General features: G+C 35.9%; 1 protein-coding gene across 2 annotated transcripts in view; it reads left to right on the forward strand.

Annotated features, from left to right (window-relative positions):
- The first annotated feature begins 14,156 nt into the window (after window positions 1-14,156).
- Window positions 14,157-21,069, forward strand: part of row (zinc finger domain-containing protein relative of woc) — a 249,864-nt gene continuing 242,951 nt past the window's right edge. For both annotated transcript variants that reach the window (XM_090404758.1, XM_090404759.1), the window contains exon 1: window positions 14,157-14,348. The gene's annotated coding sequence lies outside the window, so the exon portion shown is untranslated. The remainder of the gene's footprint in view (window positions 14,349-21,069) is intronic.

Genomic DNA, 21,069 nt, shown 5'->3' on the forward strand with positions numbered 1-21,069 from the left:
AATCCCGCACGGGATAGAATAAATGAATCGTTATAGTTTTTACGAAGATTTGAGTAATAGAAACAGATTACTATCGTAAATTAACGACCAACACTTTTTAATTTAGAAAATGAACAGTTGATAGGAATGCATTATAAAAAATGTGGCTTGATATTTTTGCTTTTCAGAAAAATCATTAGGAAAAGCACAGACCACTGCTAAACAAGAGAAAAAATATTCATTTATATTCCACCAAATTCAATATAATTTCTTTTGTTTGAAATAATATAAAATGCATTCATATATACACCTAATTGAGGATGTGTTCCTGAAAACTAAATAAATGATTTCCCTAACGACTTATAATATTCTCCAAAAGGAGCAGGAAGAAATAATTTTGGAGAGATAGTCAAACAACCTTCACTTGTAGTAAAGGTCATGATTACCATCGATTTCAAGACTTATTGTTAAAAAGATAGCAGACGACTTCCTCACTCTGACTAATATAGTCTGAAGAAGTGCGAATTGCACGTTAAATTTTTCTGGTTAGAGGCTAAAAAAATCCGAGTTTACATTCAATAAAAAAAAAAAAGGGGGATAATGGGAAGTTGAAAGTGGCATCCACTCATGCAGAGTGAAACGTACCCAAACGGTAAATAGGTAGACACCGGGGCTTCCCAATAATGAATCGCAATTGAAACATGGGTAAATCTGGCGATCTTAGCGACTTTGATCTTGAGCGTAGTTTTCCGCGCAAGACAATAGAAAGCTATTGACCAAGTGGTAAAAATCATACGGTTTTTGAGGACAACCGTAGGGTATACAGCGAATATACCATCAGCGGACGTACCAACCAGCAAGTAGTGGCCGACAGCATGCCATTGATTACGAGGTTCGAAGCATACTATCCAGGTTCATAAAGACCAACCGCAGGGCAAGAGTGGCACAAATTACATCCAGTTTCATTTTCGGAAATCCAAGCAGTGTCAGCGAGCGAACGGTAAGGCATACCCTGGATACGTGGGATACAGGAGCTGACACCCTAATCGTGTACCACTGTTGACAGCTCGTCATCGGGCATTACGCCTCGCCTGGTATCGGGACCATCAAAACAGGACCTCTGCAACGATGGAAGATCTGAAGGCCACTTAAATGGCCTTTGCACATCCTGCAACCCATGGTCTGTTTCAGTGGGACAATGCGTTGCCCCACCATACCATAACCACCAACCCATGATTCAAACACTCATCTGATTTGGGGATCACCCAGTTCCTCAAGGTCCCCAGATTTAAATCCGATGGAATCTCTCTGGGGATGCTGTAGAGCGAGACATAAGATCCATATATATCCAGGACTGACGTCTAATGTGCACTTGTAAACAATTCTGCAACAGGCATGACTAATTATATCCGTCAAGCCTTTGGTATCTGGTGGAGTCAATGCTCGGAGAGTACAAGCTATTATTCGCGCTAGAGAAGGGCCGACACGCTATTACATAGGTATCTCTAATGTTTTGTCTATTGAATGTACATGAAGAACTTGATTTGCATCTTCCTGATGAATTCTGAAAGCAGGTGTAAAATTTCCATGGAAATTTTACTGAAGTCCACGTAATTTCAGTGATATACATGTACAATAAATTTATTTGAATTTCTAAACTCTTAAGAAAACAAATTCATGGATATGATTTAGTCTCAAAAATGAATAGCGAGAGCTCGTTTAGGCATAATGATGGAGGAAAAGTCTTGAAAATAAGAAGTCGCCTTACCTACTTGATAACAGTTTTGGGTAACCAGCTTCATCATTCAAGCTTTTACTGATGGTGAGCTGAAGTATCAGCGAATCAAAGCTTTTCATACAGAAGGGAGAGAGAATATATATATATATCATGTCATGCAATTTTGTTTATCCCATGCAGTAATTCTTAATACTCGTACTGTTTTCTTTAACAGTGCAAATTCTGTTCTTGATTTGTAGATAATGCTGAGTTAAAACCCAATTTTCTGGGAGAAGGAAACAACTTTCCTAGATTAATTCTGTGAACCCAAGTAATCAGTGAATCATCGCACTGTACTATACTATAGACAACAGTGCAGCACAAAATCTGCCCTTGGTTATTTGAGATGCAGGTTTAAAACTCAATTTTCCAGAGAAAACACATTTTCGTGATTAATTCTGGAACGAACTGAAATGCTTATTTTAATCAACTTTTCGTTCTCTAGTCGGGGAAAGACACGAGCCGGTAACTTCTTTGAGAGGCCTAGGACTATAGATGTAAATGACATTTGCACACATGTAAGAGGCATCCTCTGAAAAACAATTTTCTAAATAATAAATGAGCTAATGTCTTTTGTTTCCTTATAGGGAGCAGGCGAGGCCTTGTATAACCCTAACATTTGGAGACTGAGAGGGAGTTCAATCAGAGATAGCGGCCCAGGACTCTCACTAATTTTAAGTGTGAAACATATTAAAATCCCAGATATAAATATACTTTTTGTGTAAAAATCTCCATATTTATGCCATATTAAAAAGAGCTGCATGTCAAATGGAATGAGAACTTTGTGTTATCTGGAAAGCCATTATGGCATTCTTCCTAAATTTATAATCCTCCCATGCGACAAAATGGTTGTCTGGGTTGCTCAGATGTTATAGTTTATATATCAGTGCCCATTAAGATATCACTTTATTACACATTCAGTAGCTATGAAAAATGTTGAATATATTGAAAAGAATACATAGAGCTTGCATTCAGGACATATCATTGGTGCTTGACTCCTTGTTCTTCTTACTTGACACCTCCAAGGTGTCAAGCACCAATAATCTGTCTTCATCTTACCATAATGGTCCTCCCACACACAACGACACTACTACGGATAACGCCATTTACCACCTATTACCACCATCAACAGTGATGATGTCTGCAAATCGTGTGTGTTCTCATGGTCTATTTGCTTGTAGACGGTAAAATCCGTTTCCCTGATAAAAATCCTGTTATCTCCGTATGAGATCGGTTAACTCACCTTCAATTTTAATTAATTAATTTAAAAAAAACGTATAAAAAATTCCTCTCTTCAGGATCATGATCAAACCTAGGCCTTTTCCATTCGAAGGGGGCAATGTTCCGTTTTTCTTACTATGGAGGCAATTATGAAAAAAATAAATCCTACATCCCATAGTAAAATATGTTATCAAATAAAATGTTTATCAGTTTTCTATACTAACATTCGTGGATTTTTGAGTGTTTAAAATTTCCACTAACGTCTTTCTAAATGTGAGTTAGCGAGGCTGTTTTAACCATATCTAACTTTTGGAGAATGAATTAAACTCCAACGATATCCCATAAGAGATAGCTAACTCAAGACTATCACTAATTTTAAACAGCACCTAGAGAAAAGAAAGCAGACAAACACCACCAAATCGTTATACTATCCCTTTGGTTAATTTTCTTAAGTTTAACTGACGAAAAATCCTAGTTTCTTGAAGAAATCTATTTTCTCAGGAACTGGTCGAAGAAAATATTTGAAAAGTCGCTTTAATTACGACTAGAATCCATCTCGGAATGCTTTTCTTTACCGATATAGTGGTATGTGTGAAAACTCCATTCAACAGAGAGCATTTATATTAGCTTCGCAGTTTTTCACAGTTTCAGGCATTATTCAAACTCTGCAAAGAGTGAGTGAAGACTGAACCCCACAGAGCTTCTGTCTCTCTCTGGAATATCAGTTGTGCACCCAGGGAGGACCAAGGGACCCTCTCCCCCGCCCAAAAAAAAAAAAGAAAAAAGAAAAACATACTAGAAAATTTTCCAAAAATCTTTTTGGAAAAATTTCGGTTGCAGTTGTGCAGTTTCAAAATGAGACCTTGCACGCACGCACACACACACACACACACACACAAAAACCTATCTTCCAGTTCAGCGAATACAAAACTTATAATTTATTTTCGATATTACATTCTAAATTCTTTCGGTTATCTTGGAAGTGTTTTTATTGTGCTCTCATCTAGATTATAAAAAGAAAATATTTTTCTGTAGGAAGGCATACGAATAATTTGAAGAAGGTAGCGAAATTGATGGTGCATAATTATCACTGCCTTAATATTCGTGCAACTCACTTAACTTTAAGCACCAAACATAGTGCAGCAGTCTTTATAGTGAATCTTAAAATGTTCTTCAAAGAGAACACTGGTGGTTTTCTTTTCAATTTTTCAGGTACCTGCAGTATGCGTTTCCCCATCTCAAATGACATTGAATTCATTAGTAATATCAGCAGATGTTATTAGCATATTTCTAGGTTTTTTGTACATCCGGTTAAGAACTTAGACCTTTCGAATATTTACAGACAGTTTAATTTGTCAGAATGAGAGAAAACCGTTGTGCTCACCATACTGGTGTTCTACAAATAATGGTCTTTTTGTCTTTCTTTTGTAACCGTGTCTTTTGAGTTTAAAAAAGTTTTCGTTTCCTATAACAGGTTGAGTCCTGTAAGACATTTTCCATGAATGGCATGATGAACTCGCAAGGAACACACCCGGATGCAATGTGATACCTTGTTTCACATTTGTTTTCAACCCCTTAACATACAAAGACGTCTGTGACACGTCTTTTGTCTATTGCACCAAAATTGATTTTGAATTTTGGTTTCACATATAAATACAACTGAATATAGACGCTAGACAATCTTGTGGCTATTTCCTTTCAGCCGAGAAAAGCTGCCAAAGGCGTGTATCGGTATTTCGTTTGCACAAATTCATTATTATTTTTCAAATAATGATGAATTTGATCCAGCAAATCACCCACGCAGAAAAACGACCGCTTTCTTATTTTTAATTAGTATGTTAAGGGGTTAATGAAAATGGATCTCCTAAATGTCCTTTGCTAATAGTACTGAAATAATTTTTCACGTAGTGGAATTTTAGCCGATAACCAGTCTAATAAAATGTTTCCTGATTAGCAAAGTCTTTAATTAGATAAACGTCATGAAGGCGACGTGATTTTTTTCGGCATTTCTCTATAGCAATATAATATCCTAATGGCCATATAGTGAGATAATATGAGCTGTAATAGGGGATTGCATTGGGATTCAGCAAGGGTTTGCTTTTAGTACAAGAAATTATTCATGTTCAAAGAATGAAAACAAAGATACTTTCCATCAACAGATGTCCTAATAACCATGTTTTTTTGAAGTACTATCAGGGCATCTTTAAGATCGTCACACATAATTCTTTAGGTTCGATAAGTGAAAAATTGAATAAATAGAATACAATGCATATCCAAGAGTTTCATATATTCATAGAACTTCAGCAGGGTTATTTCCAGTATAACCCCGCTGAAACTTGGGTTTTAGTATATTCACTTGTATGCTCCAGTTCAGTGAAAAGAGTAGAGAACTGAAGACATCCCTATTTTATACTTAGGGAACACTGTAGAGAAATTCTCAAGTGATAATTGTGCTCTAATTGATAGCATCTTTACCAAAGGAAGTAGAGCATAAGACATAGGATAATTGTATTATGAGGATAAACAGTATGGCCACAACACCAACTCCAATACCACCATGCTGTGGAATACAATGTCTGAGTAATAGGTCTTACAGAGTTTGGAATAAAATGAAATAAATCAATCTTGTAACGCTTTTTTTTTTTTTTTTGAGGAAGGTGGCAGGACTATTTCATCTCTTACTAACTTTTGGAAATCTGGGTTGCCGAAGTCAACAACTTACTAATTCTCAGTAAATGATGGCTTATGATTTGAAGAAAGCTGCAGATGAACAGGGCAGTCTATTACCGCCATTTCCTCATCAAGTTTCCAGTAGTAACGGGTGATTATAAAATAACGTCAAGTGTTTAGAGCCCTGTAGCGAGTAATGCATTGGACGAAACACACCAATATTCGGTAGACGTACACAGTAGAACATGGGGATTCGATTTAACGAAAAAAAAAATAGTATCAAAAGTCGCCAACAGGAGAAATTGTGGCGCTCTTTACCGAGTTAAATGCATTAATTTGCATTATCGCGTTTCTTGTGAGCGATCATGCAATAAAAGGAAAGCCTGTGAGATTTCTTATCATTCGTAGACGAACTGCTTTTCGATGCCTCTTACCTTACGTGAGCGTGCTTTGTTAGTCAAACTCTATTATCAGCGGAATAGTAATGCCAGTGCTTATCTTCGTGATTTTCGGCGTATAAAAAATTTACTAAAAAGACCGATTAGCGTAAGAAACTTACGAAAACTGATTCGGCGATTTGAAACTACTGGAACTCTAGCAGTGCAGGTAGGCAGGGGATGGAAACCAATCAATCACCAACAAGTTGAACAAGTGGCAACTGCTATTGTGGAACAGGAGATGACGAATGTACAGGGTACCAGCAGTGCACGAGCAATATATCTTGGCAAACGGATATCGCATACACAGCGGTGTGGAAAATCCTACATCAAATGTTGAAGTTTTATCCCTATAAAATCAGTCATGTTCAAGAATTGCGCCCAGGTGATGCGACCACACGAATCAACTTATCTTTGAGATTCTTAGCGCGCATGGAAGTGGATGATGCATAGCCGTGGCAGATTTTATGGCGTGATGAAGCGCACTTTTATTTGAACGATATTAACACACGCAGCTGTCGCATCTGGGCTGCAACTAATCCGCAGCCCAAATGCCTATCCAATCGCCCAAAGTCAGAGTGTGGTGCGTATTTTCGGCATCTTTTATCATCGGTCCATACTTTTAGGAGGAAAATCGCCAAAATGGACCAGTGACCTGTTCAGTCAATGCTAGCAGGTATGCCAATATGCTACAGAACTTTGTGGTTCTACAACTGCAGCAAAGAGGATGTCTCGATTCGACCATCTTCATGCAGGATGGTGCACCACCCCACATCGTACTTCAGGTATAGCGTGTTTTGCGACAACATTTCTCTGACAGAAGAATAATTAGTCGTGCATTTCCCACGCCATGGCCACCGAGATCGCCTGATCTTAATCCTTATGACTTTTGGCTGTGGGGATTTCTTAAAATCATGGTGTATCAAGGACATGTACCGGATATTCCAACTTTGAAAAATCGAATAACGTTACACGTGAGACAAATCAATTCCGATATGTTGCGAGCCACTGTGAAAAATGTCGTGTACCATATGCAGTTTCTGGAACATCACAATGGTGGTCATATTGAACCTCATTTGTAATTAACAATAAACGTCATGAAATTGATGTGTGCTGTCTCTCATTTGACTCGCTAGTGGGCTTTGAACACTTGCCGTTATTTTATAATCACCTGGTATATTAGACCACAGAACACCGGATCTGTGTTGCCATACTTTTTCCCCAGACACGGAGGCAACTCCCACATTTTTCATTCAGTACTTGAAGAAAGAAACACGTTATGTAAATTGTGGTGAAGTGCTGTCTTTTTTTTTTTTATTGATTTAGCACTATACTGTTGAATTTTGTTTTACCCATATTGTTCTAAAAAGCAGCCATATTGTTGTCTGAAATAATATTTTACATTTTTCGAAGTATGGGTTTTGTTTTCTTTATAAAAGCCGTACTTGTCAGTACTTACGATCAACTAATTCGGAAAATAGCTAAAAATAATAATAAAAACAAAACTATAGAAAACATTGTTCTAATAAGCGATGAGAATAAAATACACAAGACTTTCTTCTGAGGAAACCAGAATTATTGCCTGAAGTTTAGCTAAGGCAGCTCATTGAAAATGGCCTGTGTGTGTTCATGTCGCTAGACCTGCCCCACCGAATTTTTCTAAGCTTTTCTTCTAGCTGTTCCCGTTAGTCGATCGGGTAACCTTTTTTCTCTCTCTCTGAAAATCTGGTTTTCTCCGTTAAACTCAAGAAATTAAGCTCCTCCGTAGCGCAATTGGAAGAACCACGGTACGTTGCGCTTTTCGATTGGAAAAAGGCCTAAGTTCGATTCTCGTCGTGACGAGAGTAATCTTTCAATTGATAGTGCGCTAATCGATCTCATATGGTGGCAGCATAGTTTTTTTCTCCCCGAAACGCTAATTTTTCATTTCGCATATAGATAATTTGGCACTAGAGAACACTCCCAATTTACAGACAAAAAGTGCTATTGGTGGTAGTGGGCAGTAGATGGCTTAGATGTAGATTATGATAATAGATGTTCGGAGTATTGTTGGAGACGGAGAGCTGTAGAGTAGGCGTCTTCCCTGGATGAGTCTTCGAACTCCTTGGAGCTCAGGAAATAATTATAATAAAATAATAATATTGGACTGTATAAGGCACATTCTTTCGACAATAAATATTGTGTTAGATTAGGGACCACGAGATAGTGACATTTGTCCGCTGCCTCGCTTCACTCTATGTATAAGTTGTTGTAGTTCTAGACCAACCATCTCTGATTGGCTATTGTTAGAGATTAAACTTCCTCTTCACTCTCCCAAAATTACACAGGGCTAAAAGTGTCTCGCCTACTCTCTATAGAGGAAAAATAGCGTTAGGGGATATCGAATATGATCACTACAGCGTTAGGAATCAGGAAGAAATTAAGAATTATGTAGATACATCTAACGTAGCGAGGGATCACCTTGACGTTATTTTTGAATTATGAGAAACGTTAGCTGAAGAATGGCACTGAATGAATGAGAATACATTTTATTCACAACATGAATTTGAATATGACCGAGTGAATGATAAATGCCTTGATACTCAATGTATTTAATTTAAGGATATATATGATATGCATTCGTGAGGGTTGACTACACTATTTTTTATTATTAATTAGTCTCCAAACCGTGGGCAGGGCCAAAACAGCCTCTCCTTCTCCTTCAAGATAATAATAATAAAAAAACTCTCACATGACATCAACAAAACAGCATCATCTATGAGGGTGTGCCGAAAAGTGATAATCTCCATGAAGGAATTGATGTGTGACATGTCTTCTTATATATCTTAAAAGAAAAAAAAAATTGCAATTTGATGAAACATGGGTGTTAAAGCGTTTTACGATATCTTTTTTCTTGTGGTTATATCAGTTGCTTTAATCTCATTTTTGTTATAGGTGTTTATCAGAACTTTTCATCCCCCTTTACTGCTCATATCGACTCAGGTTGTGATTTGTTATTATTTATTATTATTATTAAGAGAGACTCCAGGGAGTCAGGCCTACTATTCGCACCAGCTGTCATACCTGTTCTTCAATTCATTCATGCTATTTGTAAAGTCATTATTATTATTATCATCATCAAAATATTACATTTCAAATAAACATAATTTTTCACGAAAAAGTGGCTACTGGAATTATGGCTAAAGTAATTAAGATTATGTCAATGTAATTTTAATAAATTCATATTATATCAATTCTGCACTAGAGATTACACATCTTAAAACAGCACAGATGAATTCAAGTTTACAACTAACTTGCCAGTTGCAATCTGTATGCACTAGTACTTACTGGCAGTGTGATTCTGTTTGCAGTCTTCACAGTTCAATGAGTAATACCAATGCCTTTGGAGACTGTGAACAGGAAAGACCTGGATTGATACCCTATCTAGGAAGCAATAATCTTTATGGTGTCTCTTCAGCCAAAGTGGAACTAGCCTGTCTCAAGTGAAAGGATTTTTTTCATCACTCAGAAATATCCTTTTTTATTCTAAAAACTAATAAAACGATCTGATAACAGATGCATAATGAAAAAATAATAATAAGCTAATGCCTTTTATTCACTTTTAGGCAGTAGGCGAGGCCTTTAATTCCTAGCCAGCTTTTGGAGACTGAGTGGGTAAGAGACGGCAAACAAGTGCTGCCGTCTCTTGGTACCTAACCATAACAGGATATATTACTGTATGTAATAATATTGGTTCTACGGTCGATTTTCTTGAGTTTCCGGCAGAAAAAACCCGCTTTCCCGTGCCAGAGTTCGAATAACGGGATCCGGTCGAAGAAAGGCTTAGATTAAGTTCTTCCATTCAGCGACTAGACTTCAACTATAAGTCTATCTTCGGGCGGCCTAGCGCAGAAGACGCAAGTGCCACTTTCCTGAGCTACACAATCATAAAGGTATAGTACACTGGTAACATAGGCTTAGTTGCTATGGTACTGATTCCAATCAAGAAATATGATCATATTTACAGACACCTTGTGCATTATTGCTACAGTAATGTTTTTGGAATTTAATTTTGATATATTTTTTTTACCCTATTGTGGGTGTGTTTTAAATCAAAACGTGAGCGGTACCAAATCTCTGAGGACATTCAGAAAATGCGATAATTGCTAAACAAATCCCACAAGAATATTTGGTTTCATTTCATTAGATGTGATATTTGGTTGAGTCTGGGTAAGTCCCAAGGGGGTGGAAAGAGGGGAAAATAGTTTTGATGCATAATGGTGGTTCCAAGGCTGCTGTTAAAAATTACCGGCCAATCAGCAAAACAGGAATCGTTATCAAGGTCTTGGAGAAAATAGTCAAGAGGAAAATACAACATTGGATAGATGAAAATGGGATACTGTATCGGGGACAGCATGGTTTTGTGAAGGGTAGGTCATGCCTCAGTAACTTCCTCACGTATTATAACACAGTGACGGCTGAACTGGATAAGGGTAATGGGTTTACGGTGATTCTACTGGACCTTGCCAAGGCCTTTGACAGAATACCACATGGAATTCTAATCAGTAAAATGCGGCATATGGGGATGAATATAGGATTGGTGAGATGGATAGGAGGGTGGTTGACGGGGAGATATCAGAGAGTGGCTTATTCAGGAGTAGAGTCCAAAAGATGGCCTGTGACTAGTGGTGTGCCACAAGGATCTGTTCTTGGACCACTGCTGTTTAATTTGTTCATTAATGATATAGGAAAGGATCTGAGAGGAACAGTTCATTTGTTCGCGGATGATGCAAAGTTGGGTAGGGCAATAGTGAATGCTCAGGATGTCAAAATTTTGCAGGATGATTTGGATAGATTGGAGGTCTGGGCTAAGGAGAATGGATGTCAATTTAATATGGCAAAATGTAAGGTTATACATTTTCGGGTGAAAAGATTAGCAGCAGTTTACTACATTGGTGTACTGTACTCCACAGGAAATTGATGAGGCGAGAGATTTAGGAGAGTTGGTGGATAAGGAGTTGAAGTTTAGGGGGCACATTGAAAAAGTGGCCAAATTAGCTCATCAAATCACTTGGTTGCTAAAAAACACTTTAACGAGCAGAGAAAACAAGTTATTGTTCCTCTGTATCGAGCCTTGATAAGACCCCATCTCGACTACTGTGCCTAGATTAGGTCACCAAGGTTTCTTCTTGATGGGGAGGAGGTGGAGAGGATCCAGAGGCGAGTGACCAAGATGATAGCAGGTCTGTGGAATGAACCGTATGAGAACAGATTGAGGATTTGTGGGTTGCAAAAATTGGTTGATAGGCGGAGGAGGGGAGATATGATTGAGACATTCAAATTACTGAGGGGTTTCTATAAGATTAATTCAGAAGATATTTTTGAGAACAGGGCTGGTTGTAGGAGGACTAGGGGGCATCCTTGGAAGCTGGGAAAGCGTGTGCTATGAGTGAACGAGTTTATGGCAAGGTATGATAGATACTGTGTGAATGTCGAATAGTTGTGCTGAACTTGATTTGGGGCCTCCCTCGATGAGTCTAAGGCCTCCCTGGAGTTGCCGGTAATAATAATAATAATAATAATAATAATAATAATAATAATAATAATAATAATAATAATATGGACCTCTCAGATGAATGTTTGAAATAATAATATACATATGGGATATTGCTAAAATCAGCAATAACATTCACCTTCTTCTTGTCTATTTCGTGTCACTAGAAGGTGAATGTTATTGCTGAATTTAGCAATATAACACATATTCTTCTTCTTCTTCTTCTTATTATTATTATTAATATGTGGCACCAAGTTCTCTTCCAGAGGATGATGCGATCACATGCTGTTGAAGCAATTCGCCATCTTTGTGCTTTTAAGTGTATAAGGGCATCTTAATGTAATTCACATGCTATTTTTCGCTATATTGAATCTGACAATTTTGGATACGCTCAGGTAAACCCATTCTTCAGTCATGAATAATAATAATAATAATAACTGTGAAGTGCATTGTTTCTATTTATCTCGACGTATTGCCGAAATACTGCTATTACAAAATCATTGTAATAGCATAAGAGCCTGCGAAAAAAAAAAATTCTCCGCCGACAATAAATCACAACTAGTACTTAACAGGAGCACTTCACATTATAGGTGAGCAACTGCATCACTTGGATGGTACCGAGTAATGAAAATACTAAAATTTTCACCACATTGTTACTGATACAAACACGATTTTATAAATTGCCTCTAAAATACATATGCTTTTTTAATTATATGTTGTATAACAGTTGAAAGGAGCCTCCATAGCTCAGTCAGTATAGACGAAGCCATTTGGTCAGAAAGACCTGGGTTCGATTCCTGTCGATTACGTGACATTTTTCTGGTCTCTTTCTACTAAAGGTGAGTTAACCGCCTCTCATAGGAAATGGAGGGGTTTTTCATTCCTCAAAACAGGCAAACCGGTCCCGTGAACACACAGGCTACAGTCATAGGATATAGTAAGGCAAGGGGAAACCAGGTTGCCCATAATCATCTCCTTAGTATGGTAGCATATAGCTACCCCCCCCACCAGCCGTATGGCTGAGGGAATAGAATAGGATCTGTTGAAAATACAATACATCTCTCTCTTACAGACAACTTCATTAGATGTTATCTTTTAATTAAAAAAAAAAAAAAATCGGCTAACGCCTTTTTATTCCCGTATACGGGGAGTAGGCGAGGCCATTTAGCCCTATCTAGCTTTTGGAGACTGAGTGGGCAGTTCAATCTCCACTGGTACCAATCAGAGATAGATGGCCCAAGGCTATCACTAATTAAGCGGTACACAGTGAAGAGAGACGGCTCAAATGTGCCGCCATCTCGTGGTCCCTAACCCTAACACAATATATTTAATGTCTGAAATAATGTGTTCTACGGTCGATTTTCTTGTGTTTACGGGACGAAAAACCCGAGTTTCCGGGACGAAAAACCCGCTAGCCCGTGCCAGAGATCGACTAACTCGGGAACCGGTAGAAAAAAGCTTAGAAAAATTTCCTCTAGTCGCCGACTAGACTCGAAACCAAGTCTTCCTTCGTGCGGCCAAGCGCCGTGGTGTGTAAACGCCACATCCACTGAGCTACACAGGCTATAATTTATTTAAATTTAATTTTTGGAGACGTCTTAATTGTGTTATCTTGTTTTTCATAGTGGAGTAAAAAGCTGTGAAATCGGATTTCACAGTGGAAAGGAATTTTTTTTTTTTTTGTGTGTGTGTGTGTGTGTGTGTGTGTGTGTGTGTGTGTGTGTGTGTGTGTGTGTAGATGATTTTTATCAACTGATGATACCATGCTTATTGAAGGGCTAAAGGTGTGCGAAAAAGCTGTTTGTGTTCTGAAGCAAATTTCGCAGATGTTGGTCCATGCAAGATCGATTATAATTTTTCTTGGACCACCTGGCGAGGAATAGTGTGGCACATCACCGAGGAGTCATACAGCATTCGATGATGTCCAGTGAATAGATTGATGGCTGGTTCACCCAGATAACGCGTGCGAAAGGTTTGTAACCTTTCGTCACACTACTACTACTATTCATAAGAACAACGACAACCATAATTTTATTTAGTTACTTTTATTTAATAATAATATATTTTTATTCAGCTAATTTTGCTATTCTGTAATTCATTTAAAACGAAAAACAAACAAAAAAAAACATTTATCATTTATACATCAATTAAAAGGATAATTTAGGAATTTCAGTGCAAATAACAAGAATTAATTATCAGATTTTTAAAAAATTATTGACGAAGTTCTTGTAGGACTTGATTCCTAAAATTTTCTGAAAAAGAATGTTTCGATTAAAACTTCACACATGTTTATTTATGAGAAGTAAGTAAATCAAGAAAGAACACCACATAATTAGCTGGATATGTGAACTTTAGACGGAATACACCATTATTTCACTAAATGCTTAATGTTAACCATGTTTGCCCTAAGTCATCTGGGAAGGACTCTAGCTTATAGAATCTTGTTAATGATTGGCTGTATATCGACCGCCTATAAGCACGTGACAAATTTTATTGCTAGTTGCGCCATCTGTGTTGGTTTGTGTGTGTTGTGGGAATATAAAGGTTTTTGTGTTTATCATGGAATATTATTTCTCTTTTATTTTGATGCATGTATTATTATGAATTATACTGTTATTTTAATCCCTTCACCAAGCTTTTGTTTTTAATTTTGGTGAAACAAGTCGTACGTGGATCGAGAAAGAGAAATGAAGAAATCATCAGCAGTCATGGCTGATCCCAAGCCATAAGGGTAAGTGTTCAAACACAAATTTGTTTATTACGTGAACTGTGTCACGTGCATGTAAGTTATTCATTTAACGTTTCGCACACGAGTGAGCTATTCATGAGCAAAAATGCATCGAATTTGATGATGACGCCAGATGTTTTTTTTTTTTATTATATATATATTTAGAACGGTTTTACCAAGTTTAAATTTATGATTAAAGTGCTTCGAAGGACATCTATAGTTTTAAAATAATTGACTTAAAAGAGATTTTTTTTTTAATTGCGTGAATTATATTAAGAATCAAATAGGTGGAGTAAAATTAATGCAGAGCTATTATCTAAATATTCGGTGACTATACTTTCTCAGTAACTGGAAGTTAAATTTCATTAACGTGAGGTGCGTTCTAAATAAATATCTCAACTTTAATCAGTGAACTGTTGTCACAGGACAAGCGCTTGGGTAGTGCACTGGAAAATTTGTCCCAGGCGGGAAGTTGTAAAAAAAGTAGTGATTAATAAAATGTTAATAATGAAGGTGTGTTAGTAATGTTTGTGGAGACCATGAAAAATAAATATTAAAGATTTTGTTGTAGGTTATAACGAATCGGACAACACGATTGGTAAATTCTTATCTTTAGGTGAATTGCATGCTCAAATAAACTGGGCCTGCTTTTGTTTTGGTTTCCCCAGAAACTGACCAGATGATTTAATCTTCAGCAATAGTTAATAAAAATGCATAATTTTGCAGACCTTGCTGGTTGGTTCGAATTACGCACGATGCAAATAAGATTATAAAGTTAGCTTATGTTTAACTGCGTGTGTTCTTTGGCCCGTTTGTCTGTAACAGTTGGCAAAATGAAAAATCCGGCATTTAGGACTTCGGTGATTACAGAATATAAAATCTGGCATTTAGGACTTCGGTGATTACAGAATATAAAATATTTTCTTGCGTATTATTCCCGTTATTGTAATGTTGCTTGATATTTGACGTATGGACACATTTATATGGATTATTAATCATACGTGTAGGTGGAAAGATCTCCATATTAGAGCATTATTATTCTTTATAATGTTATAAAGGGTTTGAAGTTATTATGTTTATAATACAGAATTGTGACAGAATTAAACGAGTTATCCAGAAATTCTCTGTGAACGGATCGATCAACACGAGGAATGTTGGCATCCCGAATCATACACACACAAAAAAAAAAACCGATTTGCATACACCACGTTTCTGCTATTCCCCATACTTAGTTGATGCTCCGAAGGTTGGATATTGCGTATCACTGGTCTAGCAATACTCAAATTGATGGTGAGTGAAATCTGGCAGGGAAATGGCCCTGTCAGCTCACAAGAAGTTCGACACACTTTCTATTACAGTTTTTCCGATGTTTTCCTCATTGTTCTGTTTCAAAAGTTATGCCGTTTTTAAGTGATATTTCTTTCTACAGTGTGCAAAAAGAAGTTTTCTTCATTGAAAGAAAATTATGTTGCATTTAAAACCTTTAATCTCCCCCCCCCCTTTGCTGATTTTCGTGTGTTTTCTATTTTGAAGTGCAGTTCTAAAAATCAGTGCAGTTAAGAAACAAAAATACCATCTAGTTGGTACTACATGGTGAATTGTGCAGTATAAAGTCTTCCATAATAAGTCCTGTGATGGAAGTATTATGTAATAGTAATATATATAATAGCCATATGAAAGAAGGGACTCCAGAATATATACATAAGTCTCCTATCATTCCACACTAAGAAATATACTTCTGTATTATGAATAAAATTATACCATATTTCTTAATTCATATTAAAGAATGTTATATCATTTTCATCCCAAATGCTTTGATATTTAGCTTTTCTTGGCTCCAACCCCTGTCCCTTTTCCTTTACTCATTTTGAATGTATAATTTATTAGTTTCAATTAGCAAGCTCATTTATAAATCATACTTATTTATAAATGAGCCACCCCTATTAAAGTTGAAGTTTAATTTCTCTAAGAACATTAGAGGATCACACACCACACCAAAAGTTCTTTGGAACCTTCCCTTGTTTTATATTGCTCATTCAATTGCTTATTCCTTGTCATCAGAAAGTCATGCATTGTTTGCTCTTTTTGTGAACTGTTGCTTAATGAGATTACTCATCCATTTAATTCCCATCTTATTTATTCTAATCTGGGAATGCAGTCTCAAAGTGCATAACCTTTCTTTGCCACATGAAATTGGCATGCTGTTATCCTTTACTCACATCCTGCATGATCTGTAATTCACCTTTATTAGCTATTGTTCTCTCCCATTTTAGCATTTAGCAAACATTTAGATTTCTCCCCCTTCTCAAATCATTCCCAACATTGTTAATGGACAAAATAAACAGCAGCAGCACAAGTGAATAACCCTATGGTACATTACTGGTCACCTTTATTTTCCTTGATTCTGCTCTACCATATACTACTCATTGATGACTATTAGTCACTGTCATGTCCTTGTCACTAGTTTCATAACTATCCTCATTTGCTACATCACTACGATGGTGCAGCCATTTCTTTTCTCCCTAAATTACTAAGATATGACCTACTCTTCACAAACCATACTAACTCTCCCATATCATATTCTTATCCAACCTTTCCTGAATTCTGTTCAAAACCAACTTTTCCACTGCCTCAATCACTACTTTCAAAATACTAACAGGTTTATAATTTACTCTAACTGTCTTGGAGTCTACTTTATGTAAAAGAATAATCTTGACTTTTTTCCCACTATTTTGGGATTCTAATCTAGCTACCGGTGAGACAAATTAAACAGCCTGTTTTGGCAGTTCTTTTGCACTTTCTCATAATACACAGGGGCTGATATCTCATCTAATTCCATGGCTGTTCATGCATTGAGATTTTTGTAATATCCTTAATATCTTTATTTCATCTACGTGTATTCATTCTCACATCAGTCTGTCATGACTGCATTATGCACACTTCCATTATGCAAAATCATGATGGAAGTGTGCTGACTTTGGTGCAAAGTCATCCAAAGGTAATAAAGTCACTGTGATTCAACTATTTCTTCTGCTTCTGTTTCCTCTCTTCTATCTGCATTTATTAAAGTTATCCTTCCATAATCATTCTGTCTTTTTTACTCACCAAGTGGCATAATTGGCTGATTTCCATCTGTGATTTTATTTTGTCTTGCCATGCTGGTTGCCTTTCTTACTTGTACTTTATACTTCTCATAAGCTTGCTAACCTTATTTTCTTTTATATTACTTTCATCATGTTGAAATATATTATTGGTTGGTAGTTTTTATTGTTAAACTACTCCTTGTTCTAATGCTTGAAGAAAGATTTTCTTTTTTATTTATTTTTGATAATTCTGTTTGTATTGATGAAACAATTTAACACACACACACATGTGCATATAATTTACCATATCACTATAATCAGATGTTTTTAATTTTTAATGTAAAATTAGGTAAAACAAAATGATCTATGTATGTCAAAACAAGTCTAGTTCAACTTTTTCAATGATGATGTCACCATATTGCAAAAATGCAATTAAGATACATTTTGTTTAGGTACAATAATTTCCTTACTTGTGGAATACATAATTATTTGCATGGTTTTCTTATAATGCAATATTTATATGTATTTTGCAGTATGTATATTTTCCTTTGCATACTTGCAGTCATCATCATGTAGCTTCCTCAGTGAGAAGTTGCAGCACCATGTCCTTCCAGTCCTCTCTGTTGGTGGCTTTCCTTTTTGTTTCTGCATAGCCATGTGATCCTGTCAATGATCATATATCTTCAAACCATGCCCTTTGTTTTTTTACCTCTTGATCCTTTTTCCATAATTTTTCCTTCTAAAACTGTTAGTATCCTCTGTCCTGTTGAACTTCTCAGTACATGTCCTGCCATACTTGCAGTACGGTATTTATATTTTCAGTGATGTACAGCACTTCGTGGAAATAAAATATAAACCGATGCAATTAGTTGTTTATAACTTTTATAATTAACTCTTGGACTCAAACAAATTTACTTGATTTGCTAGTAGTTAGCTATGTAATGTATCTTAGTTATTTGGCAAATCAGTGTTTTTATTTTATTTTATTGATTTTTTTTTTTGTTTGAAGATTTCTTTTTTTTTTTTTATTGGTATGAATTACCTGTGTATCACCAGTTACTTCATCCTTTTATCTGATGTACATAAATCATATAATTTTTTGGTTCCTTTTTTATGTGATTTTTGCAACAAGCATGATTTTAAAAATGTACTTGTAACTTTCTGACTCTTCTCAAAATTTTGGGTAATGAACAGTTTATGGCAAAATGTTTCTAGATTATACTATTCTCTAAGAGTGTTATTAATTAATTATTTTAAATAAATTTCAGTAGTATATAATTTGCAAATCATTTGCAGTTTATTATTAATATCAGACCTCTAAGGAGTTGGATTCATCGTGGGAGGTACACCATCTCACACAGAGCTCATCAAACCATGCCTTAAATTCATTAAGTGTGTTCACATTCGCAGTGCTCTTTGTAAATATGTAACACTCATATTTACAAAGATTTATTTCCTGTATCAGTTGAAAGCAATCAACATACAAGGCATTTAATCAGGCTACTTTTTAGAACTCTAACCTGTTAAAGTTTGGGTCTAAAGGCTATAGCTATGTCATTAAACAATTACAAACATTTGGTAACATTAAATTTTAAACAAAAGACAAACTTAGAAAATGAAAACATTGGTCAATTAAAGTTATATTTTTATAAAAAGGCTATGAATAATAAAGTAATAGGAATATAGGATATAAAACAAAGAAACTATCAAAGCAAACAAGGAACATATTTCTCTACCAGTTTCCTTCCTTTTTGAGATTAAAGTATTGTTTGGATATAAAATTTAAGTGAATTTTATATGAAATGAAACATTATATTAAATGAAATAAAAGTTATATTATAGAAGATGAAAAATTGATTCCTACACAATTTTTAAAGATACTTAGGATCTAGCTGCAGAATAGAGGTTAAAACAAAAATAAAATCCAAAATTTACTAACATATTGTTCTTAGAAACAGACCAAAAACAGTCTTTCAACACTGACTCGGGTGGCAAATTCTGTTACAGTTCTAGCTACATCACTAATAACCTCTGGATAAACAAGGATGACTTCTTCTATAGTCAGTTTCAATGAGCGGTCATACTTTTCCACTTCTTTTAATCCTTTAAAAAACTAGTGCTGAAATTTCTTTATTTTGACATTTACTGGTTTTTCCATGTATAAATGTCATCGCTTTACCTTTGAACGTTCCATTTTGTCCAAGTAGACTTCAAAGTCTAATTCTTCATTTGAACTTGAAGAGGATGATCCTGAGTTACCAATGCCTTCCAGCTTCATCCAGTAGTTGAGGTATTTCAGGTAGTACTTGTAACCCTTTCATGTGAACTGCTACTTCATAGAGTGCCTTTTTATTCTGTAGTAATTTGGTCATTGCTCAACAAAATATGGTTCATTGGATCAGTGTAAATAGCAGCTAACATGATTTGATTATCCATCAAGAGAGAGAGAGCCTCTCTTTTCTTCATTTAAGATATAATGCTATCAACAATTAATCATTCACTTTTATTCAGGGAATACATCAAGCTCTTCCACTGCAACACGAATTTACGAGGTGTTAAATCCTCAGATTGAAACTTTTCGGTGACAGTAAAAAGGTGAGAAAGTAGACATTCTAACTTTTTCACTTGCACCCACTGGCTTTCAGTTAGTGAAACATTTATGTTGTCTAGATCTTCAAGAAAGCTTTTTAGCTCAAGCAAATGCCTTATCATCAAATAAGTGTCCCCCCCCCAGCATGTTGCTTGATCCAAAATGGCTCCTTTTTAGCACATCTCTGCAGAATAGCATCTGTTTTAGGGGCTGCCCCTGGTTGTAACAGGCTACTTGCTAATGGGAGTAACTGCATGATGATCTTTCAATCCATCTCTTATTGCTAGTTGCAGAGTATGAATAACACAATGCATTTATTGAACTGTAATTAGCTTAGATGCTTCTTCAGCAATACCATCTAAAATTTCAAATACTCTCTTCTGTATGTATTGTTTGTGAATTACTTGCAGAAACATCATTTTCATCTTCTAATCTTTTTCAAATTTATTCGTTGTCTCAAATTGTGCTTAACATATATGAAGCATTATCTGTTACAATATATAAAACCTGCTACTTTTAAATTTCAAAATCTTCTAAAGCATCTTTCACTAATTGAAGATACAGGTATCCCTCAATTAACGTGGTTAATTAACCCCTCTATGTACCGTGTATATCAAAATTGCATTAATCAAATCTAATAATCAATGGTAAAAATCACAATTCGTCCATGATCGATTACTGTATTAATAATTCATAGGAGGAATGACATAATCATGCTCATGCCACGAGGCTTGCATGTTTTTGCATGGTAAATATAACCCTGCGGAGCTTGCGGTGGTAAAAATTGCAGCGTAGGTTGCGGTATATCTGACAGGTACATTCATTACTAGTATGTGCTAAAATGCAATAACACATAAAGGAAAAACACTGCAAATATAGTACATGATGATACAAATTAAGTGGATATTGAATCCAACATTATTTCATAGCCGAATATATAGAAATTAAAAGTTTCGGCGGATGCAAGCATAAGCAACCTTATGGGCAACTCATAGTCAAGGTGGAGTAAGCTCCAGATCACTTTCCTTAGTATTTTCCATAAATGTAAAGC

Source organism: Typopeltis vanoorti, chromosome 15, assembly GCF_054136105.1.
Source record: "Typopeltis vanoorti isolate ZY-2024b chromosome 15, IOZ_Tvanoo_1.0, whole genome shotgun sequence".
Taxonomy (NCBI): Eukaryota; Metazoa; Arthropoda; class Arachnida; order Uropygi; family Thelyphonidae; genus Typopeltis; species Typopeltis vanoorti.